Source organism: Rhynchophorus ferrugineus, unplaced genomic scaffold (assembly GCF_030347505.1).
Source record: "Rhynchophorus ferrugineus isolate W39M unplaced genomic scaffold, kcgeb_rfMv2 rfM3, whole genome shotgun sequence".
Lineage (NCBI taxonomy): Eukaryota > Metazoa > Arthropoda > Insecta > Coleoptera > Curculionidae > Rhynchophorus > Rhynchophorus ferrugineus.
In genome coordinates, this window is record NW_027472582.1 from 65767577 (window position 1) to 65786321 (window position 18745).

Below are 18745 nucleotides of genomic sequence, written 5' to 3' on the forward strand. Positions count from 1 at the left end.
CGATATAACAGTTAAAGCATGCTGTTATCCATTTGATGGTGAGTATATTTAGTGACTACGTCAGATAAGGCAGAACTCATTTAGCTGCAATAGTATATTCTTCATAACTTCAAAACATTATTTTATCTCTCATTCAACATTATTATGTTGTTTTTGAAACAATAAGTCATTCAATTTATTTAAATGACATTGGTAAATATTTGCATTAACAGTCATTTATTTGGTTATTTAGTTATTTATTTGGTTTTAGCATCTCATAACACTACACCTTGGTAATCGCAATAATATTTATGCTTAGTCCAATCTTAATTCAGAAACTAATTTATTTTACTATTATTAATAACAGTTTAATTGAAAAGTCCTCGGTCTACCATAGTAAAACATAATTCCCTTCAAGGGTGATACACTGATTATAACGACCTTCCAACTTTTCGACACCATTTTTGTAGTACGATTTGTCCTTTGCTTCAAAATAGGCTTCAGTTTCGGCGATGATCTCTTCATTCGACGAACATTTCTTCCCAGCGAGCATTCTTTTGAGATTTGAGAATAGAAAATAGTCGATGGGTGCCAGATCTGGAGAATAAGTCGTCCTTCAAACGACCCAATAACGCTATGTAATAGTCGCTGTTGATGATTCTTCCTTTTTAAAGGTAGTCAATGAAAATTGTTCCATGTACATCACTAAATGCAGACGCCATAACCTGGCCAGCCGACTGTTGCGTTTTCCCACGCTTTGGAGCGGCTTCATCGTGTGCAGTCCATTTAGATGACTGCCGATTGGATTTCGAAGTGAAATAATGGAGTCATGTTTCATCCATTATCACACATCGGGTTTATTATGCTTAATCATCTTCAAACACTGCTCCGAATCATCGACTCGTCGTTGTTTTTGGTCCAAAGTGAGCTCGCGCGGTACCTACTTTGCACAGAGTTTTCTCATACCCAAATATTCGTGAATGATATGATGTACACGTTCAGTTGATATCTTCAGAGTGTCTGCTATTTTATTCAATTTATTTTTCAAAATCATTTTGTCGATTTTTTTAATGTTTTCGGTAACAACCTCTTTTGGGCGTCCACTGCATTCAACGTTTTCAGTGTTCATTTCTCCACTTCTAAGCTTAGCATACTAGTCCTTAATGATTGATTTTCCTGGGGCAGTGTCTGGACTCGGTATCAAGCCAAGTTATTGCTTTAACTGTATTTTTTCTCTTCAAAAAGCAATATTTTATCGACATGCGAAATCGCAATTCGTATTTTTTTTATCCATTTTTTTCACAATAACCAAAGTTGCTTCCGTCAAAATGCTTTAATTCACAAACTAATAATCCGAGAGCTGTCAAATTAATACACGCAACTTTTGAGAGTTAGAGCTAACTAAAGAACATATGGATTTAATTCTAGTAGTTCTATCTATGTGTCTGGCCGGGGACTTTTCAATTGACATGACCACAAAGTTATTGTGCCCTTAACATTACAATGGTTAAGATTTTCAGAATTTTCGTTACTTTTCAACAGGATTTTTAAAAAGGATAGTATATTTTCTGCCATTCTTTCCCAGAATAGTACATGTTGGTTTACTATTCTTTTTTAATTTTGTTGTAATTGTGATTGTATTAGTTGCTATGAATAATGGTGGTAGGGGTTAAACCATATTAGGTTAAACCTGATGTTGAGAATAGTCTTCCAGTTGGTCAATTCACAGAGAAAATTAAAACGGATGACTAGTATGTGGTGTCCAGTGTAGTTAAATTATAAATGGTAAAAATGATGCTCTAAAAATATACAAAATGAATGTACATATACATCTAAATTATACATTTTTATATTTAATTATTGAGAAGTTATACGTGTAATTTTTATTTACGTATTGAAATTGAAATTCCAAACCTTACAAGATAAACAAAATATTGTTTTCGTAAGTAAAAGTCTTTTATCCCTCAATGCCTGATAAATTTTATTCCCTGTCGCTCCTGAAATATGATTTATTCTATTGGAGTTATATACGTTGTCAATAAAATAATACAATAGAAGATAAAGCTTGACGCATTTTATCCAGTGTTTATCGAAGAAGTTTATTTGATACCACTACGAGTACATACAATATATGGAATCTCGATTTCTTTTATGTTTGAGTAAACGTGCTGTGTCAGTAAAGTTTTTATGTTCTAACGGATGCAGATCAATCATCACTGCTCTTCCTTTTGTTGACATGTAAATAAAACAAATTGTTATTTTTCGTTATCTATTTCAGCAAAAGTTTTATATATTTTTGTAGTTATAATTATATAATATATTATATATATATATATATATATATTATATATATATATATATATATATATATATATATATATATATATATATATATATATATATATATATATATATATATATATATATATATATATATGATCCACCTACTGTTACGATAGTCGCGGGTTCGAATCCTGCTGGGGCATGGTCATCAATTTATGTTTGTGATTGCTTAATATTTGTGATTTTTCAAGACAAGAGTGCAAAATCCGACAAGAAACAATTAATTTTAATCACGCTAATAAACAGATTGGGTAAAATTGGATGTTTTACATAATGACATCTAAGTAAGTGCAGAAATGCTCCAATTGTTGATAAGGAGAAATAGTACAAAAAAAATGAAAAACTATGATATATTTATTGAATTTTCATCAGCGATATCAAAGTAGAGAACACAACATCATCCAACTAATCCAAATCCTAATCCAACTGTTAAATTCGATAGTTTTATTTCTTTACATTTATAATAACTTGTCCATTAATGTTGTTAAGTTATTCATATACTAATCATTGTATTTTCGACATTCCTTACTTAAGTTGTTTGGCTTGAAGAAATATGTGGCCGAGCTGTAAGTTTTCACATTGGTTACGGAAATACCTGATAAAGTGTCTTTTGATTATCATTTGTGAAGATTGATGTGTAGCATGGTTTAGCTGGCACACGGTTTCAAAATGCTGAATAAGTGAGAATAGGGATTGATAATTCTATTGCCGCCAAATATAATTCTGTTTTCTAAGGAGGAAAAAAAAGAAAATTATGGAGACTATTTTGATTAATATTATATATTTTTTCTCAATAAATACCTTATTAAAATAGAAAAAAAAAAGAAAAGAAAAGAAAGCACCTAATATTTTGCGAATTTCTATAAATAATTTAAAAATTTAAACAGAAACAATTTTTTATTGTTAAAATATAGTTTTTAATATTTTGGTCATTTACTTTACAACAGATAAATAATTGTTTCCAACGTTTAGGTTTCCTAACGTTCCATTTATCCTCTAACTTGTTTTCTTTCGCTAGATAGCAAAGTAAACGTTGTCTGACGAAGGTAGTATTTGGTTTCCTACGTCATTGTCTTTGTCGCGAATAGACTTCAACTATATCCGAACTTAAGAATTCGTAACTAAATGGATTCATTGATCTGTAAAAGTTTTCTTATTCCGCGCTCCAAATTAAACAGTAAAACACGAACAGCCACAGGACTTGCACGGCTTTGGAACTGAAGCAAATAACTTCGTTTAGGATTTAACGAAAGAGCGGTCCGCAATGCAGTTGTGTAGATTGCTTGTGTTTTAACCGAAAATTTCCTTTAATTTTCCTTAAGTATTAGTGCAACCTATATTTTTATTAGTTTTATTGTATTAGAACGTTATTGTTTATTTATTTGTATAATATTAATGTTAACATATATATTTATTTATAGATTAGTTATTTATTAGTTACCATTAATACCATTCAAAACAGATAGCCCCTTAGATCACAGTGTAGTCCGTCGTTAAATCAGTACTAGTGGCATAACATAACACCTCCATCGTAAAGAAAGTCTCATCTAGACAGCTTATAGATTTAATCAAATTATGTTTGAGTATCGCCTGCCAGTTTACCTTTGAAATTTTTCGAAATGGCACTGTTTCTACCTAAATTTTCATGGTGTGCTTTTATGGAATAGTTTTCCATAGATTTGGTGATTCCAGCTTCTAATAGTCTACGTCTAGTAAAATTATTTATAGCAATTTGGTGGCTGTTCAGCCTGAACTCCAAGTTTCTATTCAAATTCCAATAGACTTTGTTATATTATGTTAATTAACTATCTTATGTTAACTATGTTAATTAACAGCAACTTAATTAGCCTTTGGTGGTCTTACATCTTGAACTCTGTAATGTTATATCCTGTACTTTTAGCATTATTAATACTTTATGCTATGTCCGAAAACAAGACGTTCTTCGTAAATCGAAGGTAATGTTATTGTTCGATTACTGCAAAAATTGACAATCCGAACTCGGGTAGGTATAAATATAACTCACTGGAACAAGCATAATATATAACACCTATAACTCTAACAAGTCGTGTAACTGTATTGATAGAGTAGTGTGTATGAATGAATTACCTGCCGAATACTATATTAAATTATATAAAAAAGCTTTCTTTCGACGCTGTAATTACTTTCTTATTAATCCAATAAATAAAAACGTATATGGCATCAAGCTGACGTTAAATAAGCACATATATTACTATTAATTGCAGAACTGTACACATTTATGTGTTAGTAATTGCCCAAATAAGAGTTAGAGATATGTAAAACCAAGTAATAAATTTTACTGAATTATAGCAACATGGATAGTTACAAATATATAATACTTTTCGAGTATGTCAATAAATCAAATATTTCATATGGTATCATACGATGATTGCTGTATATTTATATTGTAAATGAGTCGATACAATATATTCATTTTTATCTATTTTCTTTTAATATTTTAAAGTCTCCTTTTTACCAACGTAGGTTTATCTAGATCTACAGTTTAACGTGGGCTTCGAACCACGGTCCTCGGTATTAAGCCTACCGACTGGCCAGTGACTAACTTGTAGACCATCCCAGAAGACATCCGGTCTTATTTAGCCTAGTTCCTGGATTGACTGGTATCATTTTCCTTGTCAGATTTTACACTATTGGCTAGGACAATCACAAACATAAATTTACGACCATACCTCAGCAGAATTCGAACTGGCGACTATCGCAACAGTAGGTGGACCGTCCTGTCGCCTTTACCACTGCGCCAACTCAGCCAGCATTTTTTTATCTATTGGTAGTATAATTAATAGTAAACAAGCTTTAATTACACTAAATGTTTAATAAAATAACTAGTACTAGTTGGTTTGTATAAATACTACTAGTCGGAGTGTTGGTCAACTGATGCGATAGTTACAGGTTCGAATCTCTCCAAGATATGAGTGAGGAGTGTAAAATTTGAACAACCGTGAAACGACAGTGTTCTCGGTAATAACAGCATACACAAAACTTGATCAAACATCATCGACAAATAGGAACAGTGGGCGAAACCCAAAATAAATTGACAGAGACCGACGAAGAAAAGGATTATGACCATATGGCAGGAACTCCACAAAAGAAACATTCATGGAAGGTCTATCATTGTGAATTTCTTTATAATGGAAGCTAATGTTAAGTTGCGAAAGAAGTGGTGCAACGATTACAAAACTTGGACACTTGATGATTGTAGAAATGTGCTGTGATGTACCTGCAATCCGAACTCGCAAACAAGGAGAGTTCCGTTATGATTTCGGCGGCAATTTCGTGGTATTCAGCTGGTCCTCCCATTCACATTATTGATCAAAATAATATGAATGAATATCTCGCCAGTCTCCAAATCCTGAACTTCTTACTAACAGGTCAATTGAAAAGTCCACGGCCTTTTTTTATTCAACATAATTCCCTTCAAGGGTGATACGCTGATTAGAGCGACCTACGAACTTTTCGATACCATTTTTGTAGTACGATTTGTCCTTTGTTTTAAAATAGGCCTCAGTTTCGGCGATCACCTCTTCATTCGACGAGATTTCTTCCCAGCGAGCGTTTGAGATCTGAGAACAGGAAATAGTCGCTGGGGGGTCAGATCTGGAGAATACGGTAGATGAGCAAGCAATTTGAAGCCCATTCATGGATTTTGCCTGCGAAGCCACTCTAACCTGATTTTTAAATGCAAATCAATATATATCCTCTGTATATTAAAATATGGTAATTTAATATAATTAAATAATAAAGATTACTCTAAAATCGATCTCATAAAATTATAGATGCATATCTCTGACGCATATGTTAATTCATATTTTATTTGGAACAGTTTATTTGAAAAAACACATATAAGAAATACAGTTTACGGTCAGTTATTTTATAAATATGGGCGTTCACGTTAATTGCCGTCGAACTCTTAAGATATTTAAGGGTTGTTATGTGGCTTTACAGGTGAATTAACATATCTTTTAGGCTGGAAGTATGAATATATTTAAAATCAGGTATAATATTCCGTTATAATATGCAAAATATTTACATAATAAATATTTGGAAAATGTTTATTTTGAATATTGTATATGCTGAGACTAATTACAAAATAATGTGTAATTATTTAAATTGTTATGATGTGAGATTATATAGATTATATGGATTTTTATACTTCCTCTTATGGGATAAGATAATTAATATTATATGTTAGGAATTATTATTGTTACTATAAAACTATTGGTACAACACATAGTAGTAGTGGTAGTATTAAACACATTTTTTTTAATAACGCTGAAATTTTGGTAGAAGGCAGTTAGAATTTAGTGCTGAGATCTGACTGGCCATGCTAAATCGCCATTTCGCGAATATAGTCTTCGTAGAAAAACGTCATTCAATAATTGAATTGTTGAATGAGCTGTGTTTGCTGTCTTGCTGAAACCACGTGTTCACTAGTCCTTGTTCGTCCATTTCAGGCACAAGAAAGTTTCGAATTAAGTGTTGGTACCGTTCAGCAGTAACAGTAACTGCAATACCTTAACCATGTTAAAAAAAAATGAACCAATCATGTTTTCAGTATGAATACCACAGCATGCAGTGGTTTTTAATGGATGCAATGATATTTCATGAATTAATGACGATTAGGATATTTTTGACGAAATTTCCACTGAGTGGTAATAATGGAACGATTATTTTCAATAAATGTTAACACTATTTCTGCTCGTTATTATGACGTATATTTATCCATAATAAAATTTGGACGTCTACACAACAGAGCTGTTAAAGCAAGACTGAGTAACCTGACTAGTAATAGTAACCTGAGTAGACTGACATAACATTCCTCAGTTCAGATTACACAGTTCGTCACTGAATGTTGAATGGAACCGTGATGTTGACATGTTATTGTCAATGAACACGTGTGTCAGTTTAATGCTGGACTGCAAACATCTTAAAACAGCTGATTCATCAATTGAACTAACTGAAAGTTCTTCGAGAGTTTGAGCTAAATCTTAATATAATAAGTTTTACAATTTATTTTCAGTCCATTTTGCAACTTTTCGATTGTAAACGACTTTGTCATTAACATTACAATCAATACACAACAATTGAAACAGATTGTGATATGATAGAGCAGCAAGTTAGATGTTACCAAATTACCAATACGTATTTTTATATATTCAGATATTATAGTGTATATTTAAACTAATATTAAATAAATGATTAAGACATATTTATAAATTTGGGAGTAAATTCAACTATGAAAAATAACAAAATTAGAACATATAGTTATAATGTTTATACAGAAGTGAATAATTCATTTGTTGTGGTTAAAGCTAAAAAAAGTTAATTGTATACAAACATTGTCGGTTTGAAGTTAAAACGAAATTATAACGACTCTAATAATTATCGTTAAAGAGGTAAGAATAACTTAATAGAGCTACAATACAAATATTGTTTTTAAAAAGGTTATTTTATCTGCGTTCATTTTAGTAGGAAAAATATTTCGATTTTCTATTTGCTTTAGGTATTATTCCGAGACGGCGAAATAAGAAAATAAATAAATTATAGAGATAGACATTCTTTCGATATAATATTTTTTTACTTTAAAATTTATTGAGAAAGGCATTTATTAAGAAAGACTGGCACAACTTTTTCTTATTTTTCTGGCAAACTAGAGATACCGTGTTCAAAGAACAATGTTCGTTTAGCAGTGGTCTAATTATCGATGCTGTTTTGCTTTTCTTTAGTACTTTGAAAATGTGTTTCAAATAATGTATCCTTGACTGTTTATCGAAGAGGATGGCATTGCATCTGTTAACGTCATCGTCAAGAACTGAGCCTTGCTGATCCCTCTATATGCCCAGTAATACTTTATAGTCTCCTTTTCTGGACTAAGCTATGTCTTTTTACGCTTGTAACTATTATATAATAGACCTACTTTACATTGCTAGTTACGGTACTTAGTGAAACAGGTAGAAATTTCTGGCAACAGTTGATTGATCTATTTCTAAACTACCTGATAGTTTGAACTGATTTATCGTCTTACAATTCATTGTTTTCGAATGTTTGAGTATTCACTGATTAGCTTCTGTGCATACTGAATATGGTAACTCAATAATACTCAAATCTGTTATTTTATGTAGATAATATAAAAACCATCGAGTTTAACAGTGTTTTGTCTTAATATTTCGCATATTATATTAGTTAAACTTACTTAATATAATAATTACGAATTTGTTTTTAAATTATAGTTTGATTTCGCATCTTTAATAAGCCCTGAGCATAACTAATAAAATAACAGTACCTTCAATACTGGATCTTCTGTAATTTTTCCTTAGAATAATTTGCGTTATTTGAGTAAAATGTCTTTCCACGAATCCTTTTGAGGACTGTAAATAGTTAGTAGTTATTGCGGGTTAGATAATAGACCTCGTCGTTGGTAGACAATACAAAACTTCATTTGATTAATTTGACTATATCTTTCTTTGACTATATATGCTGTCGAAGTCTTCTGTTGATCTTAACTGAGTCCATTCAACAACACCATTTAATATTCATTTTTAATGGTCCTGCCTTTTTCTAGGTAATTAATGAACAACATTTTATGGGCCTCTCAAAAAGTTTATTTAAAGTCTCCTTTTTACTAATGAGGATTTATCTGGACTGGGCCTACAATTTAACGCAGGCTCCGAACCACGGTCCTCGGCATTAAGCCTAGCGACTGGTCAGTGACAAATCCAGAAGACATCCGGTCTTACCCAGCCTGGTTACTGGAATGACTGGGATGGTTTTTTCTTGTTTAATTTTTCACTGTTGCCTAAATATATTTACAATTACGATCACAAACATAAAGTACACCCATGCCCCAGTAGGATTTGAATTATCGCAACAGTGGGAGAACTGACCTGTCGCCTTGACCAGTGCGCTAATGAAGCCGGCATTTAGAAAACTTACGTAATATGGATTTATACAATATTCTGTGCTATAGTAGTGGTTATATATGATTAATAAACAATTATATAACCAGTAATTTCTAAATATCAATATTATAATTGCGAATAATAGAATATTTTGTATTCTGTTAAAATTCATTTAGTTGATGAGCCAGAGTATTAAAATTCTCTCGGTCCTTTATGTTATAATATATTTACATCGTTTTGGTTTTTTGCACACACATTTATCCCAAACAAGCACTTAAAATTCGGGTCGATATATCATTCATATTGTTAAATATATGTTTAATATCAACCGTAGTTCTTTATGTATTAGACAGAATGAAATAAAAAGGCATTGTTATTTTTATGTTACTTTTTTAAGCTATAAATATTATTTGTTTTATGGTTCTAGCAGTCAACAGAAATCACTGTAGCTAATTTATTATTGTTTTGTTAAAGCTTTGGTTTAAGGTTTGTTATTATTTATCCATGGAATTAGCATTTTTAGTCCAACTTCAGATTTATTTATGGAACTACGTACCTCAAATTCTTCTAATGTATAGATTCGTGAGGGTGACGGGCAAAATTAAGTAAAACATTAAAGGTTTGGAATATTACTAATTAAAAAAAAATTATGTCAAAAAATGGAAAACAAATTATAGTTTTTCAAAATATGCGTAAATTAGCGAAAAAAAAATTTCACTTTCTTGTTGCTTTAAGATGATAGAAGCATATAGAGATTCCATCAAATTTTAAGTAAAGTTGTTACAGTTGATGCAGAAAACTGCGTTTAAAATTTCTCTTTTAGATTGCGCCACTATAACAGGTATATCTCCGAAAATAATTTATATTTTAAAAAGTTTTCTTTAGGCTATTAAAGCCTTACACATAGATAATATAAAAAAGCGAGTTTTTCAAATTTCTAGACTATAATACCATCTTAAACGCGCTAAAGTTATTCAAAAGCGCTAAGACGTAGACTGATTTTCTTAAGTAAAAGTAATAAGTTGTAGTTCTCGCCCATGTCCAGAAGCTCTTATTTCAGCAAAGGGTGGCATCAATAAATATTAACAATACTTCCATCTGTTTTAAATATTTTGTTAATTTTTTGTTTGATTTATTGGATGAAGGCCTATCCCAGATACAAAACAATTGGCAGAGGCATCAAATGTCGCTCAAGAAACGATTAGCGACCGATTATGAGTAATGGGGAAATCCAAAACATAGGATGATCGATGTCACATCAAATGAATGACAGACAAATGGAAAATCGGAAAATCCTCTGTGCAATGCTGCTTCAGAGGTATGATCGGAAGTCAGTTCTGTACAGAATAGTGGTGGCCGATGAAAACTGGATAAAAAGCATAAAAAATCATGGTTCATTACCTGTCGAAGTCGGCCGATCGACTCCAAGGTCGAATCGTTTTGGTCGCAAGAGAATGCTCTGTGTTTGGTCGGATCAGGCTGACGTGGTGTATTATAAACTGTTAAGACCTGGTAAAATTAGTAGTAATCACTACCGACAACAGATGACCAGTTTCAATCAAGCATTGATCGAAAAACGTCAAGAATGGGTCCGAAGACACGGTAAAGCGATTTTACAGCACGACAACGCTCCTTCGCAACTTAGAGAAAGAATTGAAAGCATTTGGTTAGGACATATTATCCATCCGCCATACTCTCCAGATCCGACTATCAATTTTTCGCATTAAATGGATTTTTTATTGAAAAACCCTGTAACGACTTTCCAGTACATCGGTTCGCGAAATATCCCCTTAATTGAATGCCGCATTTTCAAATGACGGCGACTAAATGCTTATAGACATAACATATATAATTTGATAAGTAACAAAAAGATGACAATCGCAAGACGACAAATAAAATAGGCTGATATACCATGTGCTGCAATATCCTAATGAAGTTATCAAAGGGAATTGCTAGCGACTAAAATTGATTCATTTGAGTAGGGCACTGTACGGAAAATGATCAGAATATGAACAAAGACACAACAATGTTCTCATAAGCACGACAACGCTCTACGACATGTTGCAATACCGGTGAAAACTTAAATACTTACTTGAAAAAATTACAATGGGAAATGCTACCCCACGCGCTGTCTTCTTCAGACCTAGCTCCTTCTGATTACTTCTTGTTCAGACATTTGTCGTGACAAGTGCTTCACTTCTTATGAAGATACCAAAAATGTATCGATTCGTAGATAACCTGAAAAGATATAACCTTCTTTGGAGATGGACTCCGTAGGTTGTCTAAAAGATGGGAAAAAGTGGCAGCTGTCGATGGACAACACTTTGAATAAAATATATTGTATAGTTTTTTGACAAAGCTTCAAAATAAAAAAATCCGTTAAAACTAATTTACAAGTTTAAATATTATTATTAGCCTCAATATATAGAAAAAGTCATTTAACTTACAGTATATTTTGAATCCTAACTGGAGTTGTTTTGTAGCAATATTATTGATCTTATTAGTTAACCAGTTCTGTATTTGTTTAAAAAGAATTCTATATAATTGCAATTTTTGATATATTGTGTTGTTATTCTCAAGTATATATATTTTTATTGCTAATTACTATTCGATACTATTTACTAATTTTCAGAATTTAATTTGAGTTACATTGGATGACGTAATTGACGCTATTATCCAAGTTGTCATTGTGAAACTAACGCTTTTTAGGAATTAAGATTTTATTAATAAATTTTTTGATAGGGAAGACAAATTGGAAGATAATATTAAGGTAACTGTTTAGAAAACAATTTTTGGCCATCTATAAAGAAAAATAACACCTACATTGCAGTTAAAACAGGAACGTTTATTAATTTTTATTGCTACAACTATTTTTACGTCCATTCAAATATAGAAAAATATAGATATGTTGGTTATTTCCAAAACTAAGAAACCAATTTGAACTCTGTCATTGCATTGAGATATTGCACCTTGAACTGTTGGTACCAAGTGCCAATACATTATTATTGACAAATTTAATTCGAGAGTATGCAAATGCAAAGATCTTTAAAGCTTCTTAATCAATAAACAGGACATAATACTGTTAAATTTGAAAATAACCGATGAAAATCGCAAAACGACAAATAAAATAATTTAAACTGGATAAAGGCCATTACGTCGTGCCGAGCGATGGTCGTCAATCCCGAGATCGAAACGTGGTCATCATTGCGGCGTGTTTGCCGGGCGCCTTTTTCATTCTCGACCGATCTGCGATCCTCCGAGCTGTGCAAGAAGCCACAGCAACACTCGGAAACGCGGCGCTACCCCCTAACGACGTGATTGTCCCTCTGACAGACCCGGAAAATATATTCCGCTTAGTGGAAATCGTATCGTCGTATTTTTAACCGTTATATAGAGATGATACGCTCGTATTAGGATGGGAAACGAACGGTAAGCTTTTTGGTTATATTCCTATATAATACGTGGATTGTTCTACGAATTAACTCTTTATATTAGTTCCTGAACCTATGGCTTTCCACAATATATATATATATATATATATATATATATATATATATATATATACATATAAATGTTAATAGTAATTATATTATGGTTTATATTTCGAGTTATTCTATATTTACATTCTATTATGACATGTAAATTAACTTCAAAGGATTTATAAACAGGTGTTACTGGGTATTAAAACGCATCGGGTGTATTAGTAACCAACTTTACGTTGAAGTTTCACTTTTCAATATGTGTAATTTCGTGGAAGTATATGTAGGAATACCTGTATTTGTACCGAGTATATCGCATTTGCGGAATGCTCGCTGTTTCACATTAATTTTAAGAATAAGGTAGCTGAAGATTCCCCGAGAAGCTTATGGCAACGATTCTTGAACTTGTCATGTGTTAGTCATTTTCGGACAATAAAAAGTGAAAAGAATCAAAGGGACTACGTGGTTATCCATTAAAATCAATGGAAAAAATGAGACACAATTTAGCTTAATACGTACATAAACCTATCTATCTATTTACAGTATTATTTTAACTAATACTAATAATTAGTTCGTAGTTTAATTTTGTGTATATGTCACAAAATTATACTATTATTTTTGTATTCTTTGGGCTCGGCACTGACTTCAAACTGATGAGCTTGTAGTAGTTAAAATAATATAATAAATATATAAATAGGTTTAGGCAGGTATATATATATATATATATATATATATATATATATATATATATATATATATATATATATATATATATTTATATGTTAATAGTAATTATTGTAAATAAATGTAATAGTTAATATTTCGAATTATTCTATATTTGCATTCTGTTATGGCATGTAAATTAACTTCAAAGGATTTATAACAGATGTTATAAACAGGTTGTTATAAAACAGGTGTTACTGGGTATTAAAACGCATCGGGTGTATTAGTAACCAACTTTACGTTTAAGTTTCACTTTTCAATATGTGTAATTTCGTGGAAGTATATATAGGAATACCTGTATTTGTACCGAGTATATCGCATTTGCGGAATGCTCGTTTTTTCACATTAATTTTAAGAATAAGGTAGCTGAAAATTCCCCGAGAAGCTTATGGCAACGATGCTTGAACTGTCATGTGTTAGTCATTTTCGGACAATAAAAAGTGAAAAGAATCAAAGGGACTACGTGGTTATCCATTAAAATCAATGGAAAAAATAAGACACAATTTAGCTTAATACGTACATAAACCTATCTATCTATTTACAGTATTATTTTAACTAATACTAATAATTAGTTCGTAATTTAATTTTGTGTATATGTCAGAAAATTATACTATTATTTTTGTATTCTTTGGGCTCGGCACTGACTTCAAACTGATCAGCTTGTAGTAGTTAAAATAATATAGTAAATATATAAATAGGTTTAGGCAGGTATATATATATATATATATAAATGTTAATAGTAATTATTGTAAATAAATGTAATAGTTAATATTTCGAGTTATTCTATATTTGCATTCTATTGTGGCATGTAAATTAACTTCAAAGGATTTATAACAGATGTTACAAACAGGTTGTTATAAAACAGGTGTTACTGGGTATTAAAACGCATCGGGTGTATTAGTAACCAACTTTATGTTGAAGTTTCATTTTTCAATATGTGTAATTTCGTGGAAGTATATGTAGGAATACCTGTATTTGTACCGAGTATATCGCATTTGCGGAATACTCGTTTTTTCACATTAATTTTAAGAATAAGGTAGCTGAAAATTCCCCGAGAAGCTTATGGCAACGATGCTTGAACTGTCATGTGTTAGTCATTTTCGGACAATAAAAAGTGAAAAGAATCAAAGGGACTACGTGGTTATCCATTAAAATCAATGGAAAAAATGAGACACAATTTAGCTTAATACGTACATAAACCTATCTATCTATTTACAGTATTATTTTAACTAATACTAATAATTAGTTCGTAGTTTAATTTTGTGTATATGTCAGAAAATTATACTATTATTTTTGTATTCTTTGGGCTCGGCACTGACTTCAAACTGATCAGCTTGTAGTAGTTAAAATAATATAGTAAATATATAAATAGGTTTAGGCAGGTATATATATATATATATATATATATATATATATATATATATATATATATATATATATATATATATATATATAAATGTTAATAGTAATTATTGTAAATAAATGTAATAGTTAATATTTCGAGTTATTCTATATTTGCATTCTATTGTGGCATGTAAATTAACTTCAAAGGATTTATAACAGATGTTACAAACAGGTTGTTATAAAACAGGTGTTACTGGGTATTAAAACGCATCGGGTGTATTAGTAACCAACTTTATGTTGAAGTTTCATTTTTCAATATGTGTAATTTCGTGGAAGTATATGTAGGAATACCTATATTTGTACCGAGTATATCGCATTTGCGGAATGCTCGCTGTTTCACATTAATTTTAAGAATAAGGTAGCTGAAGATTCCCCGAGAAGCTTATGGCAACGATTCTTGAACTTGTCATGTGTTAGTCATTTTCGGACAATAAAAAGTGAAAAGAATCAAAGGGACTACGTGGTCATCCATTAAAATCAATGGAAAATATGAGACACAATTTAGCTTAATACGTACGTAAACCATCTATCTATTTACAGTATTATTTTAACTAATACTAATAATTAGTTCGTAGTTTAATTTTGTGTATATGTCACAAAATTATATTATTATTTTTGTATTCTTTGGGCTCGGTACTGACTTCAAACTGATCAGCTTGTAGTAGTTAAAATAATATAGTAAATATATAAATAGGTTTAGGCAGGTATATATATATATATATATATATATATATATATATATATATATATATATATATATATATATATATATATATATAAATGTTAATAGTAATTATTGTAAATAAATGTAATAGTTAATATTTCGAGTTATTCTATATTTGCATTCTATTATGGCATGTAAATTAACTTCAAAGGATTTATAACAGATGTTATAAACAGGTTGTTATAAAACAGGTGTTACTGGGTATTAAAACGCATCGGGTGTATTAGTAACCAACTTTACGTTGAAGTTTCATTTTTCAATATGTGTAATTTCGTGGAAGTATATGTAGGAATACCTGTATTTGTACCGAGTATATCACATTTGCGGAATGCTCGCTGTTTCACATTAATTTTAAGAATAAGGTAGCTGAAGATTCCCCGAGAAGCTTTTGGCAACGATTCTTGAACTTGTCATGTGTTAGTCATTTTCGAACAATAAAAAGTGAAAAGAATCAAAATGACTACCTGGTCATCCATTAAAATCAATGGAAAATATGAGACACAATTTAGCTTAATACGTACGTAAACCATCTATCTATTTACAGTATTATTTTAACTAATACTAATAATTAGTTCGTAGTTTAATTTTGTGTATATGTCACAAAATTATACTATTATTTTTGTATTCTTTGGGCTCGGCACTGACTTCAAACTGATGAGCTTATAGTAGTTAAAATAATATAGTATATATATAAATAGGTTTAGGCAGGTGTTAAGCCAAATTGTGTGTATATTAGAATATAGAATACGTGTAGTAGATAGGTTAAATAAGGTTTTTGTTTATTTTTATTTAATTGTTACAACGTTTATTATGTATATATTTTAAAACATTTTTTTTGTGTTTTAAAAGTCTAAGTTTGATTATTTTTTACCTTTTAGTGAGTTTCTTATTTATTTCTTGAAGTCGTTTATTCAATGAATTATGCAGTTATTTTATTAGGTATTACAGCGTATAGGTGCAAAAATAGGAATAAATTGTTTCTTTATTCCTATTTTTCCTTTTCACAAGAATAAACGTGAAATCACGTGTGTGATTTGACAAATGTTCTAACCAAACTAGAACAGTTGCACAAAGAACAAAGTTGTTGCCCCCATCTAGAATCGAACCCGTGACCTACACGTAACGGCTTAACGCTCTAACCATTACCCCATAGAAACAGTTGCCTGCGATATTTTTACGACTTACATTATTAATCTAATCTTATTAGTTAACCAGTTATGTTACTGTTTAAATAAAATTCTATATAAAGGCAAATTTTGATATATTTCGTTGTTTTTATCATTAGTATTAAATATTATACTGCGAATGAAATTTAACAATTATATTGGATTATGTAGCTATCTTTTTAAATATAACCTTTTTGGTGATCAAACATTGGAATCAAAAACTTTTATTTGCAAAATAATATTATGAGAACTGTGTATTGAAAATAAATTCTATTCAGTTATTCAATTTTTTGTCAGAAAAAAAATATAAGGTCACAACCAGAATGAAATTTATTAATTCTTATTGATATAAACATCTCTTGATTCATTCAAGACTGATTTTTCCAAAATTTTAAAATGAAGGAACAAATTTGTATTTTTGTCATTGCACTGAGTTATTGTAGTAAACTTGAAATGTTGGTATCAAATTTAATTTGTGAATAAGGTAATTTCAAATATATTTAAAATCCATAATGATTAAACAATTATTTCAACATAGAAAATTTGTAATTGCAGTAAGCATTCATTGATAAACTAGCCAAAAGATATTCAGTAAAATATACGCTCTTAGTTGTATATAACAAAAATTAATAATTTCTGTTGAGATATTGAAAAGGATATTTTGATATGAATAGAAATTATAACTTTTTCCACTAGCCAAGAAACTTTTAAGTTCAAAAATAATCCAATTCTATAAAAGGGCATTGCTTCATCGTGGAAATAAGATGGAATACAATGATATAATAATGAATATAATTAATTATATATTTTATAATATTTATAATTTATAATATAACAATTAATATAATTTTCAATGTTTCGCCATGTTATCAGAAAGATGGAAAAAAGTTGCAGAAAATGATGGAAATATTGAATTGATAGTTTATAGATTGATAAATAGGGTACTTGATAGTCTGCGACTTTTTGAATGCATGATATTAGTTTCGACAAAAAGATGCCTAAATTACTGTCATAAGTCATAAAGCAACAGTATATATACACATAGAGTAATAGAGATGCAACTCAATAGGGGACTCTGGCGCAAAGTTTTGCTTTGCCCAACATCCAGAGGTCGCATAATTGATTATTTAAGACATTTATTAAAGACATTTGATTGGCTCATTAGTAATGCTTGGCACGTGAAAGCCTTGAAGTTATGTTTAATTGACCAATGAAATTTAAATAAAAAACAATTTTTTTCTGAAATAAATTTATTTAAATAAAATTCAATTAAATATAAATATATGTAAGTAAATAAATGTAAATATAAGCGATAATAATAAATATATAATGTAAATTTATCTATAAAATATATAATATATTATATATATATATATATATATATATATATATATATATATATATATATATATATATATATATAGGAACATCTGAAAGTTATAGAGTCATCCCCCGCTATTATAATTATTTAAAGAGTCCTCATGTTCTTCCTCTTCACAATTTCCTAAAGGCCAATGGAGATGAAAAAAATTAACTTATGTTAAACGATTCAAATGACTTCTAAAACATACTAGCCGAGGATGTGTATTCCTGAATCCATTAGCTGCATCCAAAAAAAAAACAATCTTGGTTAAATAGCCTTAAGCCAATATATTTATATGGATAATTAAACTTTTTTTTCTTTAATGAAAAGAACCTCTCAAGGTAGTTATTAAATTGATGTCACTTTAACAAATTTGTTCTTACTTGAGCAATAAATTTTACAGCAATATTCCTCATGTATTGAACATCGGTTAACTTACTCTTAATAGCCGTTTGCATAGATTTCTTTCGGAAAGGGATTGATTTCTAAAATTCAAAAAATTAATATTTAATGTTAATTATAATGAATAAACTTACCCCAACTTAGAACAACAAAACATGATGTAATGATCATAAATTTCTTTGATACTTAATTCATTCGGTTTGGGATTTTTAATAATATCAATCATT